This window comes from Panulirus ornatus, chromosome 67 (assembly GCF_036320965.1).
Source record: "Panulirus ornatus isolate Po-2019 chromosome 67, ASM3632096v1, whole genome shotgun sequence".
In the NCBI taxonomy this organism is placed as follows: domain Eukaryota; kingdom Metazoa; phylum Arthropoda; class Malacostraca; order Decapoda; family Palinuridae; genus Panulirus; species Panulirus ornatus.
Genome location: NC_092290.1, coordinates 7,781,683 through 7,796,756, shown reverse-complemented (window position 1 = coordinate 7,796,756; position 15,074 = coordinate 7,781,683). Strand labels below are relative to the sequence as shown.

General features: G+C 41.0%; 1 protein-coding gene and 1 pseudogene across 1 annotated transcript in view; one reads left to right on the top strand and one right to left on the bottom strand.

Annotated features, from left to right (window-relative positions):
* Window positions 1-8,686, bottom strand: part of LOC139747204 (rab proteins geranylgeranyltransferase component A 1-like) — a 127,057-nt pseudogene extending 118,371 nt beyond the window's left edge.
* Window positions 1-15,074, top strand: part of LOC139747206 (uncharacterized) — a 155,319-nt gene that overhangs the window by 101,312 nt on the left and 38,933 nt on the right. The window lies entirely within an intron of this gene.

Below are 15,074 nucleotides of genomic sequence, written 5' to 3'. Positions count from 1 at the left end.
ATCAATTACTGATAAAAAATCTTATGTGCTACATTATCATCTTAAAAAGACCCACTTCCAGTTCTTCATATATTTTTGACATCATTCATTCATTCAACTTAATATTACCAATGTAATACACCTACTATACAACTAATAAAGCTATTATACATTTTTTACATTGCCTTCAATACCAATTAACCGCAATACATCACTGTACCTCCCTAACACTCCAAATATTTCTTACTTCAATATCCTACTCACACCATTGACTTTTTGAGTACTATATAAATTAGAGAGAAGAGGTAGTAAAAGCTTTGCGGAAGATGAAAGCAGGCAAGGCAGCAGGTTTGGATGGTATTGCAGTGGAATCTATTAAAAAAAGGGGGTGACTGTATTGTTGACTGGTTGGTAAGGTTATTCAATGTATGTATGACTCATGGTGAGGTGCCTGAGGATTGGCGGAATGCGTGCATAGTGCCATTGTACAAAGGCAAAGGGGATAAGAGTGAGTGCTCAAATTACAGAGGTATAAGTTTGTTGAGTATTCCTGGGAAATTATATGGAAGGGTATTGATTGAGAGGGTGAAGGCATGTACAGAGCATCAGATTGGGGAAGAGCAGTGTGGTTTCAGAAGTGGTAGAGGATGTGTGGATCAGGTGTTTGCTTTGAAGAATGTATGTGAGAAATACTTAGAAAAGCAAATGGATTTGTATGTAGCATTTATGGATCTGGAGAAGGCATATGATAGAGTTGATAGAGGTGCTCTGTGGAAGGTATTAAGAATATATGGTGTGGGAGGCAAGTTGTTAGAAGCAGTGAAAAGTTTTTATCGAGGATGTAAGGCATGCGTACGTGTAGGAAGAGAGGAAAGTGACTGGTTCTCAGTGAATGTAGGTTTGCAGCAAGGATTTGTATGTAGCATTTATGGATCTGGAGAAGGCATATGATAGAGTTGATAGAGGTGCTCTGTGGAAGGTATTAAGAATATATGGTGTGGGAGGCAAGTTGTTAGAAGCAGTGAAAAGTTTTTATCGAGGATGTAAGGCATGTGTACGTGTAGGAAGAGAGGAAAGTGACTGGTTCTCAGTGAATGTAGGTTTGCAGCAAGGGTGTGTGATGTCTCCATGGTTGTTTAATTTGTTTATGGATGGGGTTGTTAGGGAGGTGAATGCAAGAGTTTTGGAAAGAGGGACAAGCATGAAGTCTGTTGGGGATGAGAGAGCTTGGGAAGTGAGTCAGTTGTTGTTCGCTGATGATACAGCGCTAGTGGCTGATTCATGTGAGAAACTGCAGAAGCTGGTGACTGAGTTTGGTAAAGTGTGTGAAAGAAGAAAGTTAAGAGTAAATGTGAATAAGAGCAAGGTTATTAGGTACAGTAGGGTTGAGGGTCAAGTCAATTGAGAGGTAAGTTTGAATGGAGAAAAACTGGAGGAAGTGAAGTGTTTTAGATATCTGGGAGTGGATCTGGCAGAGGATGGAACCATGGAAGCGGAAGTGAATCATAGGGTGGGGCAGGGGGCGAAAGTTCTGGGAGCATTGAAGAATGTGTGGAAGTCGAGAACATTATCTCGGAAAGCAAAAATGGGTATGTTTGAAGGAATAGTGGTTCTAACAATGTTATATGGTTGCGAGGCATGGGCTATGGATAGAGTTGTGCGGAGGAGGGTGGATGTAATGGAAATGAGATGTTTGAGGACAATATGTGGCGTGAGGTGGTTTGATTGAGTAAGTAATAATAGGGTAAGAGAGATGTGTGGTAATAAAAAGAGTGTGGTTGAGAGAGCAGAAAAGGGTGTTTTGAAATGGTTTGGTCACATGGAGAGAATGAGTGAAGAAAGATTGACCAAGAGGATATATGTGACAGAGGTGAAGGGAACAAGGAGAAGTGGGAGACCAAATTGGAGGTGGAAAGATGGAGTGAAAAAGATTTTGAGTGACCGGGGCCTGAACATGCAGCAGGGTGAAAGGTGTGCAAGGAATAGAGTGAATTGGAACCATGTGGTATACCAGGGTTGACGTGCTGTCAATGGATTGAACCAGGGAATGTGAAGTGTCTGGGGTAAACCATGGAAAGTTGTGTGGGGCCTGGATGTGGAAAGGGAACTGTCGTTTCGGTGCATTATTACAAGACAGGTACAGACTGAGCGTGAACTAGTGTGGCCTTTGTTGTCTTTTCCCAGCGCTACCTCGCGCACATGAGAGGGGAAGGGGTTGTTATTTCATGTGTGGCGGGGTGGCGATGGGAATGAATAAAGGCAGACAGTATGAATTACGTACATGTGTATACATGTATATGTCTGTGTGTGTATATATATGTATATGTTGAGATGTATAGGTATGTATATTTGCGTGTGTGGACGTGTATGTATATACATGTGCACGTGGGTGGGTCGGGCCATTCTTTTGTCTGTTTCCTTGTGCTACCTCGCTAACGCGGGAGACAACAACAAAGCAAAATAAATAAATAAATAAACTAATTGTGTACTAAACAGCCTATACAAAAACTAGGGGTGCAGTCTATTATCTACTGAAGATTTTCTTAAAAGAGGGGATAAAGCTGTTCTAGCATTGGTTTGTTCAAACCTGGGTGGGCTTGATGCACCTGGGCTGCCAGACTCCCACTTGGTAATGAGAGGTCTAGGTGGCAGGAGGTGACAGCAGTGAAAGTGGTGCCAATCAGTGCTATAATGGCTAAAGACACTTATAACAACTTAGGAGTAGTGTGAGGCCTACCCTGGCTTTATCTGACATCTCCAATAAGGCACTAAATCCAAGTTATCTTACCTCCTCACGTGGATCAGTGCCACTTCAGTGAAAGTGGTGCCAATCAGTGCTCTATTGGCTGAGGGCACTCATAACAACTTAACAGTAGTGTGAGGCCTACCCTGGCTTTATCTGACATCTCCAATAAGGCACTAAATCCAAGTTATCTTACCTCCTCACGTGGATCAGCGCCTCTTCAGTGAAAGTGGTGCCAATCAGTGCTATATTGGCTGAAGGCACTCATAACAACTTAACAGTAGTGTGAGGCCTACCCTGGCTTTATCTGACATCTCCAATAAGGCACTAAATCCAAGTTATCTTACCTCCTCACGTGGATCAATGCCACTTCAGTGAAAGTGGTGCCAGTCAGTGCTATATTGGTTGAAGGCACTCATAACAACTTAACAGTAGTGTGAGGCCTACCCTAGCTTTATCTGACATCTCCAATAAGGCACTAAATCCAAGTTATCTTACCTCTTCACTTGGATCAGTGCCACTTCAGTGAAAGTGGTGCCAATCAGTGCTCTATTGGCTAAGGGCACTCATAACAACTTAACAGTAGTGTGAGGCCTACCCTGGGTTTATCTGACATCTCCAATAAGGTACTAAATCCAAGTTATCTTACCTCCTCACGTGGATCAGTGCCAAACTCAGCTCACGTCACTTCATCCATGAGGCTTTTGGCAGTCTTCATTATGTCTCTGCATTTCTTGGGTGTTTCCTCTACCTTACCAGCAAGAAAAAGGCTGCAGCATGCAGTCACCTGAAGAAATGCATGAAGATTACTTACTGACGTGTAGATAATTTCTTTCATGTGCGTATGTCACAATAAAAAATATCGTTAATTTTGTAGCCCTACATAAAGAACTGCATTTAAACCATATTTCATTTCAATTCTTTGAAAAGCTGAAAAAAATCAGGACAAACCTAATCACATTCTCATTTCTTGAAGAGAATCTGAAAACATCAATAACAAAAAATATTTGTTCTCCAATTTCTCTAAGATTTCAAGATATGTTACAGATGTAATGATAATCATTTCAGTTTATATGGAAGTTATATTTTCATTATATGACATATTTGTATTATTTGTTGCTTTTGTAGCAGGCAATTATATCATATTTCTTTTAAAAGGACTTGTCATGATGCACAAGATTAAGGTGCAATTCTGTACTGTTGGAACAATATTTAGGGAAGCAGTGATGGCTTGCGCAAAAGATGCTTGTGGCATGAGAAGCGTGGGAGGTGGGTTGATTAGAATAGGTAGTGAGTGGTGGGATGAAGAAGTAAGATTATTAGTGAAAGAGAAGAGAGAGGCATTTGGACGATTTTTGCAGGGAAAAAATGCAAATGAGTGGGAGAGGTATAAAAGAAAGAGGCAGGAGGTCAAGAGAAAGGTGCAAGAGGTGAAAAAGAGGGCAAATGAGAGTTGGGGTGAGAGAGTATCATTAAATTTCAGGGAGAATAAAAAGGTGTTTTGGAAGGAGGTAAATAAAGTGCGTAAGACAAGGGAGCAAATGGGAACTTCAGTGAAGGGGGCTAATGGGGAGGTGATAACAAGTAGTAGTGATGTGAGAAGGAGAAGGAGTGAGTATTTTGAAGGTTTGTTAAATGTGTTTGATGATAGAGTGGCAGATATAGGGTGTTTTGGTCGAGGTGGTGTGCAAAGTGAGAGGGTTCGGGAAAATGATTTGGTAAATAGAGAAGATGTAGTAAAAGCTTCACGGAAGATGAAAGCTGGCAAGGCTTCAGTTTGGATGGTATTGCAGTGGAATTTATTGAAAAAGGGGGTGACTGTATTGTTGACTGGTTGGTAAGGTTATTTAATATATGTATGATTCATGGTGAGGTGCCTGAGGATTGGCGGAATGCTTGCATAGTGCCATTGTACAAAGGCAAAGGGGATAAGAGTGAGTGCTCAAATTACAGAGGTATAAGTTTGTTGAGTATTCCTGGGAAATTATATGGGAGGGTATTGATTGAGAGGGTGAAGGCATGTACAGAGCATCAGATTCGGGAAGAGCAGTGTGGTTTCAGAAGTGGTAGAGGATGTGTGGATCAGGTGTTTGCTTTGAAGAATGTATGTGAGAAATACTTAGAAAAGCAAATGGATTTGTATGTAGCATTTATGGATCTGGAGAAGGCATATGATAGAGTTGATAGAGATGCTCTGTGGAAGGTTTTAAGAATATATGGTGTGGGAGGCAGGTTGTTAGAAGCAGTGAAAAGTTTTTATTGAGGATGTAAGGCATGTGTACGTGTAGGAAGAGAGGAAAGTGATTGGTTCTCAGTGAATGTAGGTTTGCGGCAGGGGTGTGTGATGTCTCCATGGTTGTTTAATTTGTTTATGGATAGGGTTGTTAGGGAGGTGAATGCAAGAGTTTTGGAAAGAGGAGCAAGTATGCAGTCTGTTGTGGATGAGAGAGCTTGGGAAGTGTGTCAGTTGTTGTTCGCTGATGATAGAGCGCTGGTGGCTGATTCATGTAAGAAACTGCAGAAGCTGGTGACTGAGTTTGGTAAAGTGTGTGAAAGAAGAAAGTTAAGAGTAAATGTGAATAAGAGCAATGTTATTAGGTACAGCAGGGTTGAAGGTCAAGTCAATTGGGAGGTAAGTTTGAATGGAGAAAAACTGGAGGAAGTAAAGTGTTTTAGATATATGGGAGTGGATCTGGCAGCGGATGGAACCATGGAAGCGGAAGTGAATCATAGGGTGGGGGAGGGGGCGAAAATTCTGGGAGCTTGAAGAATGTTTGGAAGTCAAAAACATTATCTCGAAAAGCAAAAATGGGTATGTTTGAAGGAATAGTGGTTCCAACAATGTTGTATGGTTGCGAGGCATGGGCTATGGATAGAGTTGTGCGCAGGAGGGTGGATGTGCTGGAAATGAGATGTTTGAGGGCAATATGTGGTGTGAGGTGGTTTGATCGAGTAAGTAATGTAAGGGTAAGAGAGATGTGTGGAAATAAAAAGAGTGTGGTTGAGAGAGCAGAAGAGGGTGTTTTGAAATGGTTTGGTCACATGGAGAGAATGAGTGAGGAAAGATTGACCAAGAGGATATATGTGTCAGAGGTGGAGGGAACGAGGAGAAGTGGGAGACCAAATTGGAGGTGGAAAGATGGAGTGAAAAAGATTTTGAGTGATCGGGGCCTGAACATGCAGGAGGGTGAAAGGCGTGCAAGGAATAGAGTAAATTGGAACGATGTGGTATACCGGGGTCGACGTGCTGTCAATGGATTGAACCAGGGCATGTGAAGTGTCTGGGGTAAACCATGGAAAGTTCTGTGGGGCCTGGATGTGGAAAGGGAGCTGTGGTTTCGGTGCATTATTACATGACAGCTAGAGACTGAGTGTGAACGAATGGGGCCTTTGGTGTCTTTTCCTAGCGCTACCTCGCACACATGAGGGGGGAGGGGGTTGTTATTCCATGTGTGGCAAGGTGGCGATGGGAGCAAATAAAGGCAGACAGTATGAATTATGTACATGTGTATATATGTATATGTCTGTGTGTGTATATATATGTGTACATTGAGATGTATAGGTATGTATATGTACGTGTGTGGATGTGTATGTATATACATGTGCATGTGGGTGGGTTGGGCATTCTTTCGTCTGTTTCCTTGTGCTACCTTGCTAAAGCGGGAGACAGCGACAAAGCAAAATAAATAAATAAATAAATGATTTTGAAAATAAAACACTCAAGTAATGCTCCAAATCACACACTGTAACTCTTACTGTCTTTTCTAAAGTTTATGTAGCAGTGAAGAACAAAATCACTCAATATCCAAAGCCACTTTCAATGCGCAGCTAAATGAGTAACTTCCTGTGGTTATGGTCGCTGGGATGGGTTAATGTGGAAGCAAATACACACAGTGCTCAGCTTTCCAGCAACTGAATATAAACATGAAACCCAAACAATCACATATGACTGGAAAACATTAAAATTATGATAAATATTAGCTGCTATGTGAAATTAGGTGAAGATTTTATAGATTTTGCTTGATGTGATAAGATCACGAAATATGTCATATTCAATGAAAAAAAGTAACGGAAAAAACAGTGTATGCCTTAGTAATGTTCTAAGGAGCTGGTAAAACAATGTTTGGCAAATTTATTTTACAGCCAATCATCAACAATATGGTCTCACAAACTGATAGGCATCTTAAATAGCAATCGAATAAAGTTGAGAAACTATTTCTTCCTTATGAAATGAAGGAAAATCATAAAAGAATAATAAAGCAACCAAGAAACATGTGATATAGGCCTGAACTTAATCAGGGGCAAATAAGAAATTTGTGGTGGTACCATAATGGTAACATAACAGCACGCATTTAAAGCAACATGTTGTTGACATTTCCTCAGGCAATGGTGCCACCTTATTGTATATATAATGTTTTGATGATATATATATCAAGAACAAGTCTGTTCAGTTCCACATATCTCTAGTGCTTCTGAAGCTATGTGGAAATGTTTCATTTACTTTATCCCCACATTTTCCATAATCTTCATCGCCCTCCCCACTATTACATATTCATTATCAATCCATTAATCTATGTCACTATGTTTCATCAATACCCTTCTAAAACACTTGCACTGGGAATTAACAGCTAACTGACATGCTTTTCTTCCACTTCCATACGTTAGTTCTGTTGCGTGTTTATAAGGTCTATCATTACAAAAGAGTGAGGTACTACGTTTCACACATTAGATTCACGGCACCAATAATCCAAAGCTGTACAATGTAGCAACACCATCAAGTAAATGTATTTCATTAATATTTGTAAGGTTATCAGGTGGTGGCCTAAATCCAATGGGGGTCGAATGGTACTAATGAAGCTGAGGACAGCGGCCAGTCAGAACCATCAGCATCAACCAAGACAATAGTAAACTTTCATGTCTGTCTACATGAGGTTTTTCAGTCCGCATTGGGCAACATAGACAGTACCAGAGAGACTTAGTCTTAGAACAATAAAACCGGAAGGTGTGAAGAAATTTCTCGCTCGAGGGATGAAACTTGACGTCAACTATGGCATAAAGCCAAAATAACGAACTAACCTCAAGGTTTAGTTACAGTCAGCATTGGCCCTCCATGGATCCCCATAGGTATTAGACTGTGTGGTGACTGTTTACTATCAACTTTGTACTGAGTGGTGACTGTTTACTATCAACTTTGTACTGAGTGGTGACTGTTTACTATCAACTTTGTACTGAGTGGTGACTGTTTACTATCGACTTTGTACTGAGTGGTGACTGTTTACTATCGACTTTGTACTGAGTGGTGACTGTTTACTATCGACTTTGTCCTGTGTGGTGACTGTTTACTATCGACTTTGTCCTGAGTGGTGACTGTTTACTATCGACTTTGTACTGAGTGGTGACTGTTTACTATCGACTTTGTACTGAGTGGTGGCTGTTTACTATCGACTTTGTCCTGTGTGGTGACTGTTTACTATCGACTTTGTACTGAGTGGTGACTGTTTACTATCGACTTTGTCCTGTGTGGCGACTGTTTACTATGAGGTGCCGGTCGCACTTGGGGGCCCTTATTCCAAGTCTACATTCACAGGCTCATTTACCTACGAGCGGTTAGTTTAGGGTGGATTTGGACCTGGATGAGCGAAATGGATACAAATTAGAACTCAACTTGATTGCGCTGGGTGACGTGTGGTTATGCCCGATCACTTTATAAGGGCCATGGAAGAACGGTGCCTCGTCAAGATGCAAAGACAGAAAACCACGACATCTACATTTCTTTAATAGCCTATGGCTTTAGTTCACTTACTACCTATACATAACATCACTCGCCATGTAATGTAATTTGTGTTAAGAAACTGGAAAATAGATCCATTACCTTGGTCATTTTGAGAAGGGGATGAAATTCTCCGGCCAGCCAGCGTGTGTTGTTATGTTTGGGTCAGCTGGCCTTGAACAACGAGCCTAAATTATTTCTTTATTTATATATTACAATGATATAAGAAACCTTCAAAATGTATCTATCAATATTCTACAATTTATTCATTATAAGGAAAATGATAAAAAGTCCTTTATATGGGTTATTTAGCTTTCGTCTCTTATTAAGGCATTTACTATCCTACCATTGTAGATAAAGATGATTGGCAGTCGTATCCCTCCGCTGTTCTCAATACTCTAAACATATTTCATAAAACGATGTCAATAATGTTTTTGTTAAAGTAAATAAACAATCTGTAATTGCGTCTCTGCTTATGTATTAGTTTATGACAAGTAATGTCTTCGCACGAGCCAAATTCCTTGGTGCTGTCCTCTTTCACAGTTTCATAACTCAATTTATTCCATCCATACACTCTTCTTACTAGATAATTACTTGTCTAGATTATTTATATCATTTTTTTTTATAAAAGTTCATGATAAGGCTGTACGCTGTTTATTAAACTGGGTTAGAAGCCTTAAAGATTCTGATCAAGTTACCCTTTACTCGTCTCTCATCCCTAGTGGACACATTTATGGCCTCTTATCTCTCACTGTAGCTCGGCTATCATCCTGGTATCATCTACCTTGCCTTCTTCTAGACCCCCTCTATCTCTTCCTCTAATTTTGGCCCTAAGTTATGAGCAGTTGATTTGAATACTTTCTTCATCTATTTTAACAAGTAGACTATACACTTTGGACTCCTCTTAAGTCCTTGAAACACAGATATATTCCTGAAACTTTATTTCCCTCTGGATAATATTAATATCAAAGCATTCTTTCACAATGTCCCAATCACTTTACTCTCCATCTACTCAAGTTCAGTTTCGTCAAAATATTCTAGACCTCTTGTTCAGTTGTGGTCGAGGGAAGGTATAGGGGGGAAAAAAAGGAGTTTTGAAAGCATTGAATAGGGACAGAGTGAGAAAAGGGAAAGTACAGGGAAAGGCTTTCTTGTTCCTTTATCGTGTGGGAGGCAGTAAGCACTTGGTTGAGTTTTACCACTTTACTCTCCATTTACTCAAGTTCAGTTTCGTTAAGATATTCCAGACCAATTGTTCAGTTGTGGTCGAGGGAAGGTATAGGGGAAAAAAGGAGTTTTGAAAGCATTGAATAGGGACAGAACGAGAAAAGGGAAACTACAGGGAGGGAGTAAGCACTTGGTTGAGTTGTACTGGAGGAGGTGTACTAGAGTTTACTGTAACCATTGCAAGTGTTAGGTGACAGAAAAGGTTGTGAATGTCCCCTTGTTAGCAGAGGAAAAGGTTGTGATTGTCCCCTTGTTAGCAGAGGAAAAGGTTGTGATTGTCCTCTTGTTAGCAGAGGAAAAGGTTGTGATTGTCCCCTTGTTAGCAGAGGAAAAGGTTGCTTTGTCCTCTTGTTAGCAGAGGAAAAGGTTGTGATTGTCCTCTTGTTAGCAGAGGAAAAGGTTGCTTTGTCCTCTTGTTAGCAGAGGAAAAGGTTGTGATTGTCCCCTTGTTAGCAGAGGAAAAGGTTGTGATTGTCCTCTTGTTAGCAGAGGAAAAGGTTGCTTTGTCCCCTTGTTAGCAGAGGAAGGAGTTGGGAAATACGCGTCTCAGAGCCAGTAGACTTGTCGACTGCTCCAGATGGCAAGATTGGGACTACCAGTACTCTTTTGGTGTTGGTGTCAATGTTGTTATGCTCACGGGTCATGGTGTTGGACTAGTGGCAGCCTAGGTCAATGCCAATGGCCAATGGGGTGTCACGAAAAAGCCGTTGATTGGTGGAAGTCATGATGTGAGGAGGGGGTTGACCTCCCAATTTAAAGGTTGGGGTCAGCGACCAGTGGGAAAGTCTACCTGGGTCACATGAGGCTAATGTATTTGAGACATCCATGAGTCGCTGTCAAAGAGATTTGCTGGACATATGTGCCACAAAACAATAGTACTATGCTATTCCCTAACTCGACCCTTTCTTTTTGATGAACATTAGGGCAACGGTGAGGTAAAGGCTTCTGTTGGATGGGCAGCTAGTGCTGGTAAGGTATGGGAGAGTGGCAGAAGGTCTGGTCAAATTTTATCAATGGTGGCTGTAGAATGCAAGAGACAAGAGGATAGACATTATTTTGTAGTTGTAAGATGCAGCTGGGTGAGTGGAAAGGAGGTATTATGACAACAGCAGGGCAAGGGGAATGTCGGGTTGAGGATGGAAGGATGGCAAATGTCAATGTGTGAACTATGTCCAGCTCTCTCTCTCTCTCTCTCTCAGTCATTCTGAGAGTCACTAGATTAATGGATATTCTTGAATGTCGAATGTGTCCTTTGCTGTGATTTCTGACTGAGGATCACACTTGGGAAATGTGGAGAACACACAAATGCTTTAGTGGGAAAAGAGAAAGGTACAGCAGCTCGGGGCGAGATGCTGTAAGTGGTGCAGGGTTAGATGAGGTGAGTTGAGGCGAGTTAGGAGTCCTGTGGTGCTGGTGGCAATGCAAGAGTGGTGAGGTAAAGTGCCTCATGGCTCTGGGGCAGGAGTCCAGGAGGAAAGATTGTCCCCTGGAACTTCTACAGGAGGAAGGTGCCGAGGTTATGCAGCAGGAGAGGAGGCGTTGAAGAGATCTAAATCCCCTTTGGCGTCTTCAAAGGCCTTTACAGGGGAATAGTGGCATCTGAAGGGAAAGAGACAATTTAAAAGTTTACTTAAAAGACCCTTTAGGGGTGCCAAAGTTCAATACAGTTGCATGGTGGCATACAAAAATTAAAAGACAAATCAAAAGTTTAATTCAAATCCCCTTTGGCGGCACCAAAGGCAATTACAGGGGCATAGAGGCATCCAAAAGCAAAGAAACAAATGGAGAGTTTTCTTTAATGCCACTTTGGGGATGCCAAAGGGCAAGAGAATTGCGTGGAGGCATCCAAAAATTTAGAGGAAAATTGAAGGATTAATCTAAATCCCCTTTGGCGTCTTCAAAGGCCGTTACAGGGGAATAGTGGTATCTAAAGGGAAAGAGACAATTTAAAAGTTTACTTAAAAGACCCTTTGGGGGTGCCAAAGTCCAATACAGTGGCATGGTGGCATCCAAAATATAAAAGACAAATCAAAAGTTTAATTCAAATCCCCTTTGGCGGCGCCAAAGGCAATTACAGGGGCATAGAGGCATCCACAAGCAAAGAAACAAAAGGAACGTTTAGTTTAACGTCCCTTTTGGGGGTGCTAAAGGTTAAGAGAGTGGCGGGGGAGGCATCCCAAAATATTGAGGGAAATTAAAGGTTTAATATAAATCCCCTTTGGCGTCACCAAAGGCCTTTTCAAGGGAAAAGTGCCATCTGAAGGGATATAGACAAATTGAAAGTTTACTTAAAAGACACTTTGGGGGTGCCAAAGTCCAATAGAGTGGTGTGGTGGCATCGAAAAACATAAAGACATATTAAAGGCTAAATTTAAATCCCCTTCGGCGGAGCCAAAGGATATTACAGGGGCATACAGACATCCAAAAGCAAAGAAACAAATGGAAAGTTTACTTTAATGCCACTTTGGGGGTGTCAAATGGCAAGAGAGTCGCGTGGAGGCATCCAAAAATATAGAGAGAAATTGAAGGTTTAATATAAATCCCCTTTGGCGTCTTCAAAGGTTTTACAGGGGATTAGAGGCATCTAAAGGGTAAAAGACAAATTGAAAATTTACTTAAAAGATCCTTTGGGGGTGCCAAAGACCAATACAGTTGCAGGTTGGCATCCAAAAATAAAGACAAATTAAATGTTTGTTTTAAATCCACTTTGGAGCCGCCAAAGGCAATTACAGGGGCATAGAGGCATCAAAAGGGAAAGAAACATTTTGAAAGCTTACTTTAATGCCACTTTGGGGAAGCTAAAGGGCAAGAGAATTGCGGTGAGGCATCCAAACATTTAGAGGAAAATTGAAGGATTAGTCTAAATCCCCTTTGGCGTCTTCAAAGGCCTTTACAGAGGAATAATGGCATCTAAAGGGAAAGAGACAAATTAAAAGTTTACTTAAAAGACCGTTTAGGGGTGCCAAAATCCAATACACTTGCATGATGTCTTCCAAAAATAAAAAGAGAAATTAATGGTTAAGTTTAAATCCCCTTTGGAGCCGCGAAAGGCAATTACAGGGGCATAGAGGCATCAAAAGGGAAAGAAACATTTGGAAAGCTTACTTTAATGCCACTTCGGGGATGCCAAACGGCAAGAGAATTGCGGTGAGGCATCCTAAAATTTAGAGGAAAATTGAAGGATTAATCTAAATCCCCTTTGGCGTCTTCAAAGGCCTTTACAGGGGAATACTGACATCTGAAGGGAAAGAGACAATTAAAAGTTTACTTAAAAGACCGTTTAGGGGTGCCAAGGTCCAATACAGTTGCATGGTGGCATCCAAAAATAAAACAACAAATTAACGGTTTACTTTAAATCCCCTTTGGAGCCGCCAAAGGCAATTACAGGGGCATAGAGGCATCAAAAGGGAAAGAAACATTTGGAAAGCTTACTTTAATGCCACTTTGGGGATGCCAAAGGGCAAGAGAATTGCGGTGAGGCATCCAAAAATTTAGAGGAAAATTGAAGGATTAATCTAAATCCCCTTTGGCGTCTTCAAAGGCCTTTACAGGGGAATACTGGCATCTGAAGGGAAAGAGACAATTTAAAAGTTTACTTAAAAGACCGTTTAGGGGTGCCAAAGTCCAATACAGTTGCATGATGTCATCCAAAAATAAAAAGAGAAATTAACGGTTTACTTTAAATCCCCTTTGGAGCCGCCAAAGGCAATTACAGGTGCATAGAGGCATCAAAAGGGAAAGAAACATTTGGAAAGCTTACTTTAATGCCACTTTGGGGATGCCAAAGGGCAAGAGAATTGCGGTGAGGCATCCAAAAATTTAGAGGAAAATTGAAGGATTAATCTAAATCCCCTTTGGCGTCTTCAAAGGCCTTTACAGGGGAATACTGGCATCTGAAGGGAAAGAGACAAATTAAAAGTTTACTTAAAAGACCTGTTTAGAGGTGCCAAAGTCCAATACAGTTGCATGATGTCATCTAAAAATAAAAAGACAGAAATAACGGTTCACTTTAAATCCCCTTTGGAGTCGCCAAAGGCAATTACAGGGGCATAGAGGCATCAAAAGGGAAAGAAACATTTAGAAAGCTTACTTTAATGCTACTTTGGGGAGGCTAAAGGGCAAGAGAATTGCGGTGAGGCATCCAAAAATTTAGAGGAAAATTGAAGGATTAATCTAAATCCCCTTTGGCGTCTTCAAAGGCCTTTACAGGGGAATAATGGCATCTAAAGGGAAAGAGACAAATTAAAAGTTTCCTTAAAAGACCATTTAGGGGTGCCAAAGTCCAATACATTTGCATGATGTCTTCCAAAAATAAAAATAGAAATTAACGTTAAGTTTAAATCCCCTTTGGAGCCGCCAAAGGCAATTACAGGGGCATAGAGGCATCAAAAGGGAAAGAAACATTTGGAAAGCTTACTTTAATGCCACTTTGGGGATGCCAAAGGGCAAGAGAATTGCGGTGAGGCATCCAAAAATTTAGAGGAAAATTGAAGGATTAATCTAAATCCCCTTTGGCGTCTTCAAAGGCCTTTACAGGGGAATACTGGCATCTGAAGGGAGAGAGACAATTTAAAAGTTTACTTAAAAGACCGTTTAGGGGTGCCAAAGGTCCAATACAGTTGCATGGTGGCATCCAAAAATAAAAAGACAAATTAACTGTTTACTTTAAATCCCCTTTGGAGCCGCCAAAGGCAATTACAGGGGCATAGAGGCATCAAAAGGGAAAGAAACATTTGGAAAGCTTACTTTAATGCCACTTTGGGGATGCCAAAGGGCAAGAGAATTGCGGTGAGGCATCCAAAAATTTAGAGGAAAATTGAAGGATTAATCTAAATCCCCTTTGGCGTCTTCAAAGGCCTTTACAGGGGAAAATGGCATCTAAGGAAAGAGACAAATTAAAAGTTTCCTTAAAAGACCGTTTAGGGGTGCCAAAGTCCAATACAGTTGCATGTGCATCCAAAAATAAAAAGAAAATTAACTGTTAAGTTTAAATCCCTTTGGAGCCGCCAAAGGCAATTACAGGGGCATAGAGGCATCAAAAGGGAAAGAAACATTTGGAAAGCTTACTTTAATGCCACTTTGGGGATGCCAAAGGGCAAGAGAATTGCGTGAGGCATCAAAAATTTAGAGGAAAATTGAAGGATTAATCTAAATCCCCTTTGGCGTCTTCAAAGGCCTTTACAGGGAATATGGCATCTAAAGGGAAAGAGACAAATTAAAAGTTTCTTAAAAGACCGTTTAGGGGTGCCAAAGTCCAATACAGTTGCATGATGTCTTCCAAAAATAAAAAGAGAAATTAACGGTTAAGTTTAAATCCCCTTTGGAGCCGCCAAAGGCAATTACAGGGGCATAGAG